The sequence below is a fragment of the Sorex fumeus genome, unplaced genomic scaffold (assembly GCF_029834395.1).
Source record: "Sorex fumeus unplaced genomic scaffold, SorFum_2.1 ptg000013l, whole genome shotgun sequence".
NCBI lineage: Eukaryota > Metazoa > Chordata > Mammalia > Eulipotyphla > Soricidae > Sorex > Sorex fumeus.
The window spans coordinates 8,322,003-8,338,558 of record NW_026606070.1 but is presented as its reverse complement, the minus strand read 5'-3'; the positions used below and the strand labels follow the sequence as shown (position 1 = coordinate 8,338,558).

Sequence of the window (16,556 nt, the reverse complement as noted above, 5' to 3'; positions counted from 1 at the left end):
AATTGCGTGTTGTTCGTTCTTTTATGAATGAGAGTCTTGCTGGGAAAAGTATTTTTGGGGAGGCATTTATTTCATTGAGTTTTTTCACTATGTCCCACCACTGTTTTCGGGCCATGAGGGTTTCATCAGAAAAATCAGCTGTGAATTTTAAGGATGCTCCTTTGTAAGAGATTTCTTTCTTCGATCTTTCTGCTTTCAGAATTTTTTCTCTGTCTAAGGTTTTGGTCATTTTGATCAGAATGTGTCTTGGGGTATTTTTATTCGGATTTCTTCTAGCTGGTACCCTTTGGGCCTCCTGAATGTGGTCACACGTTTTCTTCAGCTCTGGAAACGTTGTAGCAATGATGTCTTTGACAGTTTCTTCTTCATCAAGGTTTTCTTCCTGTACCTCTGGGACTCCAATAATTCTTATGTTACCCCTCTTGGCTTCATCACGATCTTCTCTTGCCATCTGTTCCCGAATTGTGAGTCTCTTTTCCATTTTCTGCTCTTTTCTGGAGAGTCTCTGAACTTCATCTTCGAGCTCACTGATTCTGTTCTCAGCAGCTCTTACTCTGCTGCAGAGGCCTTGCACTGAGTTTTTCAATTTGCCTACCAGGTTTTTCAGGTCTGACATTTCCGTCTGCATTTTCCTCATTTCTGCCTTCAAATCCTCTTGTCTTTTATTGGCATTGGTTTCCATTGTTTCTTTTAGTTCCCTAAGCATCCTAAGTAGCTCCCTTCTGAATTCCTTGCCAGAGAGGTTGTCTAACACTACAGTACTGTTGGTGTCTTCTGGGCTAGCCTCTTTAATAAGAAAGCTTGGTGGGCTTTTGCGTTGCTTTACCATTTGTGACCAGTGTGGTTTAGTCCTTCACGTTCACTGTTACTTTTCTGCTTGATATACAGAATGAATTGAGATAGTCTTAACGAGTTATTGGCTAACGTGTTTCTAGAGGTTGAGCTAACCTAGAGAACGTTTCATCTAAGAGGTTAACTTATGGTTCCTATGGGATATGTGGTGGGAGAGTAATTTGCGGCCGCGTTACCGGCTGTGCCTCCGGAAAGGGTCCCTGGCGCTGGGCACCGGGCAGTACCTGTTCGAATGAGGAGAGAGTGCCTGGAGCCGTTCAGCTTTGTTTCCACGAGATGTGCCTCAGTTCCCCATCCTGCGCAGATCCAGGGGGAAAACAGGCTCTTCTGAACAATATGAATTTTTTATTTTGAAAAAGAGGCTTGGTTTGGGCAACATGAAACAGTGCTTGGAACTTGTTTCTGACTCAGCGCTCAGGGATCACTCTTGGAGTTGTTCAGATGATCATGTATGGTGCCAGAGATAAACTGTAGCCTGCTATGTTCAAGGCAAATAAATCAGCCCCTGCATCATCTCTCAGATCCTCCTTTTAAAACTTAAATAATAATGATGTCTAGCATGCCACTGAATAAACATTTTTATTTTTATGTGCCAGTAACATTCTAGGCACAAGATTTACCAGTCAATATAATACAACCTTTGCTTTATTGTAAATTACTCTGTGTACAAAAGAGAGAAATTTAACCATGAGAGAGTTCATTGTTTATTACACGGTGATGAATGCAGTGCAGAAATACAAAGTACAATAGTTAAGGTAAGAATATGAGAATAGAGATGGGGTTATATTGTTGGTCATAGGGATGTCAAGTGATGCTTAATTGACATTATGATGGCTAAGAAGAGATGAAAGGAAAGTGAGGAACATAAAATTGGGGGATTAAGTGTTCCAGACAGAGATAAAACAAGAAGCAGGAGATGAACATGTAGTTCAAGGAGTGCCTCTGTGACAAATAAGAGAGTTAAAGGAAATGAGATGATTCAAAGCATGTAGTATGTGGGTGGGTGATGGCATAGATTATGTGTGGTCCTTTGTGTTTCATAAAAGTTATATTTTGTTTTGAAAAAGATTGAAATCTTTCAGCTGGTTTAAGGCAAAAGCAGGGATGATTTATATTAAAATGTGCGAGCTTGATTGTTGTGTTGAGAGGCAAAGGAGGAAGTGGGGAGATAGATTGTTTTATAATACAGAAAACTCTGGAGGATGGCTTGGATGGTGATGATAGGAGGGTGGAAATTGCAAACTGTGGCCAGATTCAAGGTGAATTTTGGAAGCAACTGTCATAAAATTACCTGATGTATTGCTTGTGTGATGTAAATTGTTATGTAAATTCAAGGAATTAATGATGAATTACCTAAAATATTTACCTTTAGACATTTCCTCTTGAATGCATAGTAATCATTTCAAATATCTCAAAGCTGAACAGTATACTTGTTCATTTTACTATTTATTATTATTTTATATGTATTATTGATATTTTTATCAAAGATTTGTTTCAACTATTATTCCTGGATACCAAGCAGTATTTACAGCTGGTATAATTTTCTTTTTTTTTCTATTTTTTTTCTTTTTTTATTAATGAAACACCATGAGGTACAGTTATAGGCTTACAAATTTTGTGCTTGGGTTTCAGTTATACAATGATCAAGTGCCCATTCCTCCACCAGTGCCTGTCATCCATCACCACGGGTCTGAGCATCACCCCCCCATCCCCCCCCATCCCATCTTTCTAAGGTAGGATTTTAATTAGTAATTATTGTCTTAGCATTGTCAAAATCTTCAGAGAGAGAAAATCAGAAGACTCGTAGTGTGCAAGAAACAATTGACAATGATTTATTCGATATCCATTCTCTTCCTTATTAAAAAATATATTTCTGGAGTCAGAGAGAGTACAGAGATAAAAGCACTTGCCTCGCATAGGGTCAGCTCTGGTTTGACTTCCCCAAATTGTATATGGCACCCTAAACTCCTCCAGGAGATACTCCCTAGTACAGAACCAGGAGTAGGCACAAAACATATTGATACTTAAAACCTAAAACTTATTTCTATTTTGATTCAAGGTGACAGTGTACCTTGCTATAAGTTCTCATTTTCTTAGCATCCCCTGCATTAGTTGTGGACCTTATTCTGATATTAGCACTGTTCTCCTGTTCATTGATTTTGCTTGAGCGGCACCAGTAATGTCTCCATTGTGAGATTTGTTGTTTCTGTTTTTGGCATATAGAATATGCCACAGGAAGCTTGCCAGGCTCTGTCATGTGGGCGAGATACACTCGGTAGCTTGCTGAGAGGGATGGAGGAATCGAACCTGGGTCGGCCATGTGCAAGGCAAACACCCAACCCACTGAGCTATCGCTCCAGCCCATTCTGATACAGTTACCCACTTACAAACTTTCGTGTGTACGTTTCAATCATACAATGATCAAGTACCCATCCCTCCTCCAGTGCCCATTCTCCACCACCAATGATCCCAGTATCTCTCCCACCACCCCCATCCCATTCCCTCCCCCCCACCTCTATGGCAGGCACATTCCCTTTTGCTCTTTCTCTCCTTTTGGGTGTTGTGGTTTGCAGTACAGGTATTAAGTGGCTATAGTCTACTTTCAGCGCACATCTCCTATCCCGAGTGGGCTCTCCAAGCATCCTTTACTTGGTGGTCCCCTCTCTGTCTGAGCTGACTTTTCCCCCAGTGTATGAGGCTGGCTTCCAAGCGTGGAGCAATCCTTCTGGTCCTTATCTCTACTATCCTTCGGTGTTAGTCTTCCATTCTGGTAAAGGTTTTTAACAAAGATTGCTCGCCAATTCTCCCATGGGACCTGTTTCTTGTCCTCTGACTTTGCTTGATACTTCTCAAACCTCAATTTATTATTTACTGCTTTGTACAGCTAACTTATCTGTAAGCTTATCTTGTAAATTTGGTGCATATTTCATCACAGTTTAATACTTCTGTTGTTTGAATGAATAGCATACACATAAGAAAGATTGTAGCACCTGTGTTAAATAATTCACTGCTAAGTGTTAGGACAAGAGATATTAGAAGGAATCTAATTTTTAATAACACAAATTTGTAATAAATTTGTAATTGATAACTTGTATTAAAAACAAGTGATTCTCTCAGTGGGCACCAGCATCTCAATTACTTGTGTAAAAATTATAAAGCTCTTGACTTTTTAGTTGACTTCTTTGCGACAAATCTGACTGTAGGCTTGGAAAGCTCATTTTTCTGATTGTTAGTTTGGGGCTGGCTTATTGCTTGCTCTGTCCCTTAATTACTATGTGATTTTGCTACAGTTGGTTGATTCAGCTAAGCCTCAGTTTCCTTATTTGCAAATTTAGAAGTTATTTTCTCATTAATTTGTTGTGAGGATTAAGTGACATCCAATAGATAAATTTTGTAAATTTCCTGAAATCTGGCCGCCTGTGTCTGGCACAGGAGATAATTACATGTCTGCTACTATTACTATTATTTCAACAGATATTTGTATTTTATATTAGAGTAACACAGTGAGATTTTGTGCAAAGGTTGAGTTGACCACATTATATAAGCAGGAAGAAAAGCCACAGAGCTGGAAGGACTAAAAATTTGATATAGCTCCACTGAGTATGGCTGTCAGGAGTGCAAAGGACCTCCCACTCAGAAAAGCTTGTGGGCAGCAAAGCCTTGCTCATTATTGTAATGTCAATGGGATTTCGCTCAGTGGGCACCAGCATCTCAATACTAACAAACGTTTTCATAATTTATTGCACTTTGCCTGTGTCTATTCTCCACCTGACAATGTGTAATCCTTGTGTATGCAATACCTTACTGAACTCCTTGAAAGTATTGTCTTCCTTTGAAAAGCTTTTCACCTGCTCTACTGTAATCTGAGTTGAGCAATCTCACATGGTTGTCTGTAGAACAGGATTTAAGAACTCATTAGGAATATTAAATCCAGAGACAGGCACAGGTGCTGGACTTCTGGCTTCAATTTCATTTGCATAATAGTGGCTGCGTAATCGAAGCTGTCCTTGGTTACCTGGCTAGACACAAAAGATTAAAACACTGTATTCAAGCATGGTTCCCTAAATCTGTCTACCTTTTACTCTTTACAAAGTTGAATGAAGGTTGTTAACATTTATTAGTATGCACAGGTGTGGAATTCTAGGATTCCTATTTATAAATTCTTTTACTGGAATGTTCCAGTTTTGTTTTTTTTTACACCTTATTTTGGACTTCTCTAGTTAGGAGGGACTTTTTTTTTGCCAGCGAATCCATTTTTTTTTTTTTGGCTTGGATGGGTACCTATTGCAGTTTTAATTATAGAAGAGCCTTCACTGTTGGCAGAACAAAGCAACTAGGTTTCCTGTCTCAGGGGACTTTTTAAAAAGGATTTTACTAAATATGACTCTCAAATTAAAGAAGACCCAGTCATTTCCCAGAGTCTCTTGACATTTGTAACAAAAACATTTCAAAAAGTCTCATACAAATCTAACACACTTTAAGAAGCTTTTTACTACAGATGAATTCCGCATCATATGAGCACTCAATCAATGATGTTCATCACAGTTATTTATAACACAAAATATATGGGTAGTTTTCCATCAAAGAAAGGTAGAGAAACCACACAATAAGTGTGCTTCTTATAACTAATGATTATTAGTTGTTCTCTAAGTAAAAATGCTAACAAAAACCAAAACCTCTGTGATTTGGAAATATGCTCTTGAATTTTTAAATAAGAAATGAAAAACAAGACATAATTGTATAATACTGCATGCAAACAATGGAAATACACAGAAACTTCCGTTGGTTCATGTACTGTGCTTAGACAATTATAACCATTTGAATAAAACACTATGATTAATGTTAGTATCATTCATATCTGACATGGATAAAGGAAAGAACATCCTCTAGGCAGAAAGATGGGGATCCTTGTAATGCAGACTGGGAAACAGAACATTGTCTGGGACCTATACCAGCCCAAAGGCATGAAGGGGTCGTAGAGACACAGGCCTGATCTAAGGATACTGAAAAACCTCTAAGATGCAGAATTAAGTAAGTAATGTTCAGACTTAGAGCACTGAGAGACTCACTGCATCAAAGGCCACTCCAAGACTATCAAAATAGGAATATCATCCATCATCTCCACACTCACCCCCTTGGCAATACCCTAGTAATAGACTTTAGGGAGCAGATTGGGAAAATTGTGTATAAACAAACTTGGCAGAAGAAACGAGCTGTGTTCGTCCACATGTCTACTAGAGATGTGTATTTCCTTTTGCCATATGGTGCCTTTGCCCACATCCCTGAAACATGTCCTTCTTTTAAAACTTAGAGCATCTTTGCCTGTATCTTTTGGAATATTTCTGTTTAAAATGATTTGATCTCATCTAGATTTGGGAAGTTTAAGTGGGTTTCTCCATAGGTGTTCAGTGTAATTTGAGTCCAATGTATAACAAGTTTTGCTAATTATAACTAGAAAATGTCTGTTTTTGAAGTGAAAATAGGTTTATTTAGAGAAACCTGAGGCATCAAGGAAAAGGAGAGAGAGTTTCAAGAGGTGATGTGGGTGAATCCCCATAATGCAGAATGCATCTAGAAAATTACTTTTAAGGTTTTGATGATTTTATTAAAATTTAGCAAATGTACCTTGATTTTACTTACATGAACAAGAAAGCTTAGAATATTATTTTAAAAGAAAAAGTTCCACAATTTGCTGATATAGTTGGTGTTTTAGTATTTATTAATCATCAAGAATTATTCTAGAAAACAGGACTTTCAAAAAGTCATATAGCGAAGAGGGTTCAATATAGCAAAGTGGGTAGGAACAAGAAAAGAATACTTAGAACATGAGGCTGACACCTAAGGGTAGTAGATACACGGGACAGATAGATTGCTCCATAGCTGGAAGCCTGCCTCATGAGCAAAGGGGAGAAGGAAGCTGGAATGGAGAAGGAATCACTAAATATATTTTATTTATTTATTTAGATCAAATAAATATATTTTATCAGATACTCCACAATTTGGGGGAAAATATTCACCCACCATTTGTTTGACAAAAAGATGGCTGGAGGAACCTGCCGGGATGGGAGATGTGTGCAGAAAGTAGATAAAGGACCAAACATGATAACCTCTCAGGCTCTGTATTGCAAACCATAATGCCCAAAAGTAGAGAGGGATTATGGGGAATCATGTCTGCCATGGAGGCAGGGGGGAGGGTGGGGAAGGGAGGTTATACCGGGGATATTGGTGGTGGGATATGTGCACTGGTGGAGGGGTGGATGTTGGATCATTTTGTGATTGTAACCCAAACATGAAAGCTTGTGACTATCTCACGGTGATTCAATAAAATTTAAAAAATAAATAAAAATAAAACAAAAATGGTTTGAACTCGCCCTCAAAAAAAAAAGTAAAGAAAAGAATACTTGGCATTTGTGATTGATTAAAGAAGAATCACTCTCCGTAAATGGTGCAAAAGGAATTCTTGCAACTGGTTGAGTAATTTGGGCTGAACAGAAAAACGCTGAATGGTTGGTGTTTTTGGTCGAACTTTGCAGAGAAACTTAGTTAAGTCTTGTATTTCTGACCCGAAACTTAGCACACACTCTATCTTGGATCTAATTTAATTACTTTTTAGCAGTACCTAGCAGGGGAGACACCATGATCACGTAGGTGGTTTTCCCAGGGTGAGGCCCATCCATTGCACTTGGGATGTGCTGACCCCTGCGATTTCCCCAAATGTGGGAAACTCGACTGCATAATTTGTGGTAGCAGTATAAATCCATTGTATAAGCAAGACATTTTATATTATAGTTTCTTTCTTAAAAAGTAGAGATACCTTCCAGAGTGGGAGGATCCAGTAGTGAGTACTCAGGGGGTAATGAACAACAGTGCCAGGAGGGAACACACAGACCAGGGATCAAACTCCTGCATCTGCCAGCCACGTGCTCCCTGTTCGTGCTATCTCCTGCAGCTGTCATTTTGTAGTTTCTATGTCTGGAATATTAAAACACATTCTTCTTATCTCAAAACAAAAATCATGGGCTCATGTGTAAAAGCACCAAAGTAAATATATTTTATCAGATACTCCACAATTTGGGGGAAAATATTTACCCATCATTTGTTTGACAAAGAATTACCACTCAAGTACTAACAATTGTATGAAAATGGGGAGAAGAGATGAACAGATATGACTTTAAAGAAGATATATGGATTGCCAATAGATATATGAAAAAACTGTTGTTCATAACTTATCACCAGGAAAAACTAAATCAAAATAACTATGAGATGCCATGTCACTCCGGTGAGATTGGCACACATAAAAAAAATCAGTCATGGGCTGGAGGGATAGTACAGCTGGTAGAGTGTTTGCCTTGCATGCGGCCGGCCTGGGTTCGATCCCTGGGATCCCATATGGTCCCCTGAGCACCACCAGGAGTAAATTCCTGAGTGCAAAGCTAGGAGTAACCTCTATGCATCGCCGGGTGCAACCCCAAAAAGAAAAAATATCAATCAGTCATAAGCATGAAGGGAATGGAATCCTCAGCCCCTATTGAGTCAAATTCTTTGGAAAACAATATGGATTCCAAACTCTAATAATTAAACTTGCATAAGACCCAGCAGTTCCATTTCTAGCAATTCCATTTCTTGGCATCTGCTCCAACGCTCCCCCCTCCCCAAATTGTTTTGCAAAGACATTTATATCCTATGTTTATTACAAGTCTAGTCACATTAGCAAAGATCTGGATACAACCCAAATGACTGAATAAAGAAATTGGGATACACATGTATTTTATATACAATGGGATATTAAGATACAAAAAAGATGAATTAATTAGTTGCCACATGGATGGAATTAGAGGGTATTATGTTATCATGTTTAATAAAATCAGAATGAGATGGATATTCTTTATATCTCACATTTATAAATGTCAAATAAATGTGAGCTATAAAGAAACATATGAAGGGAACAGCAGATGGCCTAAGGCAACATATCTTAAGAGTTCTTTTCCAGAACTGAGCTTGCCAAGGTGAGTGGTACCCTGTGGGGAGGGATCCTTGGGATATGCTTGGGGAGTGTGGACATGTTAGTGGAGAGTGGAGTGTTGATAATTATATACATAAAATCCTGCCATTAACAGTATTTTTATTTTAATAATACATTTATAGGATATAGCTTGGTATTGGAATAAAGAACTAGTTACCAAATAATGGGCAGATGAAGGGAGGCACATGACCAGACCTGAGGAGACAGAGGGACAATGGCATAAAATCATGGGCACTGTGGTGTGGAGGTGGCATCTATCAATGCCGTATGCTTTAACATTATAGTAACCTTCCTAAACTGTAACAAAAGAAGGAATAAAGATGTTTTTAGAGTCACACTAAAATTTATGGATGAAGAGTCCTGCACCGACTCACCATGAATCTGGCTGACTGCTAAACTCCTTTTGAAACAGAGCACTGGAACTAGCACCATCCATTCTGGTGCCCCTGGGAGAGCCTTACAAGTATCCTTAGCTCCCAGAAATTTTTAGGCTCACAGATAATATCCTGATACTGTGAATGGATGCCCTGGGTCACTACCCAGACCAGTGGCTATTCAGAGCTCCAAAAGTCTAATCCACAAAGTACCAGGAATTTTTTTTATAAAGCTGCATCAGTGAATGGGAAGAGAAGCCCATTGAATTAATCACAAAATTAGATATAGTCCAAGGAAGACTTCAGAGCAACAATGATCTAAGTAGTCACTAAGCTGAGAAAATTGTTGTCAAAGAGATTCAGTGTACTTGAGGGGAAAGGAAAACTCATTTAGATAAGATAAAGTAGCTAAAAGGCAGAGTAGCAGAACTCAGCAGCAGGATAGAAGAAGGAGTTACCTGACACATCACCATCAATTTAAAAAAGAATATAAAGTATAAAATAACATTAAAAGTGAAAATTTAACGCATTTAATGCACTACCATGAGGAACACCCTCTAAAATTCTATTTACAACAATATGGATGGACCTAGATGCTATTTTGCTTAGTGAAAATAAACCAGGTAGAGAAAGACAACCACTCTATTATTTCACTAATATGTGGAATATATTGAAAACAGTCTCAGTAAAACAGTAATTAACATTTGGGATACAAGACTAGTTAGTGGTGGGGTCTGAGCAATAGTCCAATGGGTAGGGCAATTCCCTTGCATGTGGCCTACCTGGGTTCAATCCCCAGCACCGCATATGATCCCCTGAGTCTGAAAGGAGTGTGCTCTGAACACAGAACCAGGAGTAAGCCCTGAACACTTCTGGGTGTGGCCCCCCAACCAAACAATCAGACCAAGTACTGGTTACTGAGAAGAAGGGAAGTATGATGCAGTCTGAGCGGAGAGGAAAATACCGATAAAGGGGCCACGCTTCTTGATTTTCAGAGATGCACAGTTGAAGCCTACAGAAAGCTCCAATCTAGTGACACCTTCAACATGGAAAAAGTTATTGAAAATCACAAATAAACCTTGGCGCGAAGGAGCTCACTCCTGATATGCAGCATGTACATGATTCTAAGTTTGATCCCTGGTGCTGCATTTACTCCTGAACAGCACGGGAATTGTCAGTCCCGCACGGATGGGCTGTGTATCACTGGATGGGGGGAGCCAGACCCCTAAAGAACCACCGAGGGCAACCCCTACAAAAATTCCATGAGAGATATAGTTCAGAAACAATAGGTCTTTTTGTCGGTTTGGTTTTGGGGGGCGGGGGTCACAACTCTTGATGCTCAGGACTTCCTACTGGCTTTGTATTCAGGGATCTCCTTTGTTGGTGTTTTGGATTGAACCAGGGTCAGCTGTGTGCGAAGCAAGTACCGTAATCTCTGTACTATCTCTGCCCTAAGAAGCAGGTGTTTTGGACAGAATTTTTCCAGAGCAGAAAGCATGCCATGCCATTAAGAATCACCCGGAGAGGCACTAGGTTTTGTCAGAAGTGAGGTGAAAAGGTGACCCAATCTTTGTTGTATTTTTCATGGGAAAAACACAGAATAAGCAAAAAAAAAATCTTATGATGAATAATGTCAGAGGGCTCTGGTCTATAGGGGTGGTCTGTGGTTCTCTGGTACCTGGTCCCGGAAAATTTAAAGTTGAAAAAATATTGGCTGGGTGCTTGAGAATTAGATAAAGGATGTGGCTGGGTGTGTAAAGTCTCTATTGGTAAGAGGGTTTGTAAAACAGTCTTCAGATGCCTGCAAAAACTGGTTTGCAGGGACATATAAACAAATTTGGTTGTTAATATGGCCCTGTGCATAATAGATGCCCAAAAGACAAAAAACAGACTTTGAGAAAACACAGAACACTTCTCCAAAGTCGAAGCCAGAGATCATTGCTCTGGTCTCCCGTGCTTTGGGGGCATAAACATGTGACTTCAGTATGACTAATCAGTGAATTTGCTAGAAATTTGGGTTTAGAGGGAGCAAGAACATTGAGAATATACTTTTGGTAAGTCAAGAATCTAGCTTATGGGCCAAAAGTAAATAATCTTCTGGAATCTAGGTTTATTTTGTTTTTGTTTGTTTTTAGTATATAAGCCTTGCAGTTTTCAAAGGTTGTGATGGACACCAAGGACATTATCAGTTTGTGTTTTTGCCAAAGCCATCAGTTTAATGTGATCAACCATTTTCTGGTGGCTGATGTCCTGATAGCCTGAATTTCTGGTCTTATTGGAAATACTGTGAGTTTCTTACAGTCTTTTAATTAATTCTGTTTATGCCTAATCCAGCCAACAGGTGTTAATATGGTTTGAAAGCAAAATCTTAAGATATACAGTGAATTTCTAGTATTTCAAAAATTAGAATTTCAAAAATTACATCTTTCTGAATTTTTCTTTGATAAATGAAAATTCCAAACATGAAAATATTTAACTATTTAAAGTATATATTAGCATCAGTAAAATAATTATGCTTAGAATAATAAGAACCGATGGAATCATAAGCGGGATAACTAATTTATAACTAGATTATGCAATTCCAGTATTCAGAAACTGAAAAAAATAAACAAATACAATTTTAAAGACTCAGGTTTGATTCCCCTGTCCTCTCAGAGAACCCAGCAAGCTACTGAGAGTATCCTGCCCACAGGGCAGAGCCTGGCAAACTCCCCAGCTCCCCATGCTGTATTCGATATGCCATAAACAGTAACAACAAGTCTCACAAAGGAGACGTTACTGGTGCTCTCTTGAGCAAATTGATGAACAATGGGAGGACAGTGCTACAGTGCTACAACTAACTGCAATTGCAGGTGTGGACTTGTTATGACTACTTTGATAACATGGAGAAATATAAAGGAAAGTGTTACTTCAAAATGCACAACTGTTGCTTAGAAGTCCAAACAAAATGTGTACACAAAAAACAAGAGGAGTTGTTAGTCACTCATCGGTATGTCCAGCAGACTTCTATACATGGACAATAAGTTTAAAATCTTTTGTTCATACAAAAAAGAATGTGTATTTTCTCCATGCGAAGATTTAATTTTTATGATCTAAGGTTGATATTGTACATTTAGAAATATTTGAGTGTTTAATATGCCAGAAATGGTCCCACATAATTTTTTTCCTATACCATATTAAAAAAACATGTTTGTAGTAATTAGCTGGGAATTAAACCCTTTCAATTTTTGCAAGAGTCTCAAATGCTTCTTTGGTGAGAATTTTTATTCTTGATAATTATCAGAGCTGTTTACCACACAGAAGAATCAGAGTAACAGACGATTAAATTCTTGCTCTGATCTCAGTATCGCGGTCAAATTAAAACCTTGGCACAAAAGAGAAATTTGCTTTCCCTAAGACATTTAGTAATATGTTTTTCCCTTTCCAAGAAATATGATCAAGATAATATGCTATGTGATTTAAACATCATATGTACAGAAAGTGTTTCATGTGACAGGAAAGATAATTGTGAGAAATAATATACATCAAACTTTGTTCAAATATTCCTTAGACATTGCAGGAATATAATTTCTCTGTTTATGTGTTTTCCATATAAACATGGTTAAGTTTTTTTGAACTCTTTGTTTCCATGTTTCATTGTGGTTGGTTGTTCTATTATAAGAATTAAACATTTCTTCAAAGAAACAGATGGGTTAGCTCAATCAAATTCATAAATGTGTAAAGATATATATGAATATTTTCCTTGTTCACATAATTGGTTATGTAAGAAAACCCAAGAATGTTTTTAATGTAGTACTATATGCCATTCTAAGACTTATTAATATTCCTTGTGTCTAATAGTTTTATCAAACTCTTTAAATAGTCTACTTATGTTCATTTTTTTCATTGCATTTACTGTATAACTTTTTAAAGGGAGAAACTGTAGTTCTGATCATAGTAACATACATAGCAGGTGTTTCATACAATGATTATTTTTAAGTCTGTAGGCATTTATTGGTTATAAACTCTGCCACTCATTGGTTATTGAGTGCTAAACAAATTTAAATTCTTGGTCTCACCGGATTGAATCCTGTAAGGATAGCAGACATTTGAAGATGAAAAAAACCAATAACATTATGAATGCTATGAAGATAAAAATATTCCATGTTAATTTATAGAAACTCTAAAATAATGTAATAGGACGTTCCAAGCAGTTATTATCATGGGACTAAGGCACCATTGAGCTAGTGGTCAAACAGCAAGAGTGGCAAGAAAAGATATTATGTCAGTGATTAAAAGAAATAAGGTCACGGTCCTCCCGTTGTTCATCAATTTGCTCGAGCGGACCTAGTAACATCTCCATCATGAGACTTGTTGTTACTGTGTTTGGCATATCGAATACGTCACGGGGAGCTTGCCAGGCTCTGCTGTGCGGGCGAGATACTCTCGGTAGCTTGCCGGGCTCTCCGAGAGGGGCTGAGGAATCAAACTCGGGTCGACCATGTTGGCTGCGTGCAAGGCAAACACCCTACCGCTGTGCTATCGCTCCAGCCCAAAAGAAATAATAAGAACTAAAAAATAAGCTATTGTAATACACAAGAGATAAATTCTAAGTATTGCCAACAGCACTGTTATACAAGGTTCAAGTTGTTTGGCTTATCCCTGTCATGGGGAGCTGAGATCCCCCATCGCCTGTGTGTGTATTTGTGTGAATTTTGACCCAGGTCAGGAGATCATGGTTTACTGAACTCACTTTCCTCCTTGCATATCTACCTTTTATAACAAAATACTCGTTTCACTGTAATTATCTTGCATTCAGTACCAGTATACTCTGTGAACATAATTGAAATGAGAATTGAGGCAGCTGTTCGAGGATATTATGTTTAAAAGGACATACTCTAGATAATAAATTATTACAAAGATTCACTGTCACTATCCTCCTGTTGTTCATCGATTTGCTTGAGTGGGCACCAATGATGTCTCCATTTTGAGACTTGTTGTTACTGTTTTTGGCATACTGAATATGTCCCGGGGAGCTTGCCAGGCTTTGCCCTGCAGGCGGATTACTCTCGGTAGCTTGCTGGGCTCTCCAAGAGGGGCGGAGGAATCGAACCCGGGTCGACTGCCTGCAAGGCAAACGCCCTACTCATTGTGCTATTACTCCAGCCCGTTACAAAGATTAGGGGGAAATAAAAACCTCAGGCAGTATTTTCATTCCTTTCTTTTTTCTTTTTCTTTCTTTCTTTTTTTTAAACCAAATGACTGTGACTTACAGAGTTACAAAGTTATTCCTGATTAAGTTTCAGGTGTACAAGGTTCCAGTGCCCCTTCACCAGTGTCTACTTGCCTCCATCAGTTCTTCTGCCTTTTTTTTTCTATTCCAGTGATATATTCAACAAAATAAATCTCTTTGCAGGAGTGAGCCCTGAAGTAGAAAAAAGCATCAGATGTTTCGTGAACTACCCAAGATCTTTGAGTTTGGAAGGGTGGGAGGGAAAGAAAGTGACTAGGGAAATGTTCCAATGCCTTGTAGAACAGATTTGATTTTTTTAAAAATATATATTATTTGACATACTCCAGGAAACAAAGGGATCTGTCCAAGTAAGAGATATATACATTTACATATATACACACATCTTTAGAGTACTCTGGCTTCAATGAAATAAATGGTAAAGTCGGACTTTTAAGAGGTAATTGTGATATTTGACACAATGATGACAAGAGTTGGAACTCAGATAGTGGCAAAGAGTATAGGGAGACTAAATGGATTTTAGAGCTATTGCAAAAGGACACAAACTAAGATAGTGACTGTGAGCGACTACAGGAGCTAAAGCACTGAGGTATTTCCACAGTTTCTACACTACACTTGTTATGTATGTAGAATCCTTGCACCCAGAAATGAAAAAAAAATTCTGTGGGTAAAAATAAATGAAACACAAAAATAAAAACAAACAAACAAACAAGCAAAAAAAACCTTTTTGAAGATTACTAATTGAGGTGAGGTTAGAGGTTGCTTCTCTCTGACTTTTCAGTGTTTATCATGTGTTGTTGGGCGTTGAGGAATTTCAGCAAGATAACAGTGGAAACTTTTGTGTTAATAAAATTCACGTCGGCTTAGTTTTCTTGCTAAACACACTTTGTGTGTGTTGTTTAAAGGAGCATGTAACTCTCAAAACGTTCTTAACTGTGAGTACTGAAACCTGTTTTTTTAATGGATTCCTTTTGTGGATTGAGAGTGTTTAAACACTGACAGTGGGAAGAACTTTTTTTTCATGTTTTTATTAAATAATTTTGATTTACAAAGTTATTGATAGGCATCTGATATTTCAGCACCAATCTCACCCTACCGTCACCTCTCCACCAGTGTCCCCCTGTTTCCTCCCCTCCCCAACGCCTACCCCATCTCCGGCAGTCACTTGACAGGCACATTACAAAGTTTTGGTGGTTGCAGCTTAGATCTCATGGGTTCAGTGTTGTTGAGTCTGTGTTTTGGATATGTGGTTATACCACTCTCCCATATCATTCTTGTAACTGAAGCCCCGATGCCTGTTAACCCATTACTTCCCATTCGCTTCTTCCCCGTGGATTTCTTTCCTTCTCTTTCTCCTCTCTAAACACTGGAGTCAAGGGTGATCTAGAACTCTACCTTTTTCTACGGTACATTTCCTCACCCAGTATTCTGTATTTCACAGATAAGTGAGATCATTCTGTTTTCGTCTTTCTTCTTCTGGCTTTTTTCACTCAACACAGTACCTTCCAGTTCAAACCACGTTGCAGCAAATTTCATGATTGCATCATTTCTTGCAGCTGCACACTATTTCATTGTATGTATACATGAAATCTTCATAACCCATTCACCAGTCATTGGATACCTAGGTTGATTCCATATCTTAACTGTTGTACTGAGTGCAGCAATAAGTAATGGTGTGCATATGTCTTTTTGAGAGAGTGCTTTTATTCCTGGGGGTAGATATTTCAAGTTGGAATTACTGAATCAAATGGCAGTTCATTCCTAAATTTACTGAGAATTCTCTACGCAGTTTGCCACAGGGTTGTACCAGACTGTATTCCCACCAACAGTGGATAGGAGTTCCTTTTTCACCACATCCCCACCAACACAGATTGTTCTCATTATATTTTTTGACATAAACCATTTTCTCACTGCTGCGAGATGGCATCTCATTTTTGTCTTGATTTGGATTTCTCTGATAATAGTGATGCTGAGTATTTTTTTATTTGCCTACTTGCCTTCTGCCTGTCTTCTTCTGAGAAGTGTCTATTCATTTCCTTTCCCTATTTTTTGATAGGGTTTTGATTTTTTATTGTCG

The 16,556-nt window shown here is 38.3% G+C and overlaps 1 protein-coding gene and 1 non-coding gene across 2 annotated transcripts in view; both read left to right on the top strand.

Moving 5' to 3' along the window:
* Positions 1–16,556, top strand: part of CFAP299 (cilia and flagella associated protein 299) — a 542,370-nt gene that overhangs the window by 175,740 nt on the left and 350,074 nt on the right. The window lies entirely within an intron of this gene.
* On the top strand, positions 7,464–7,620 carry LOC130020843 (U1 spliceosomal RNA). The gene has a single exon (XR_008792046.1). It is a non-coding gene; the product is annotated as a U1 spliceosomal RNA (small nuclear RNA).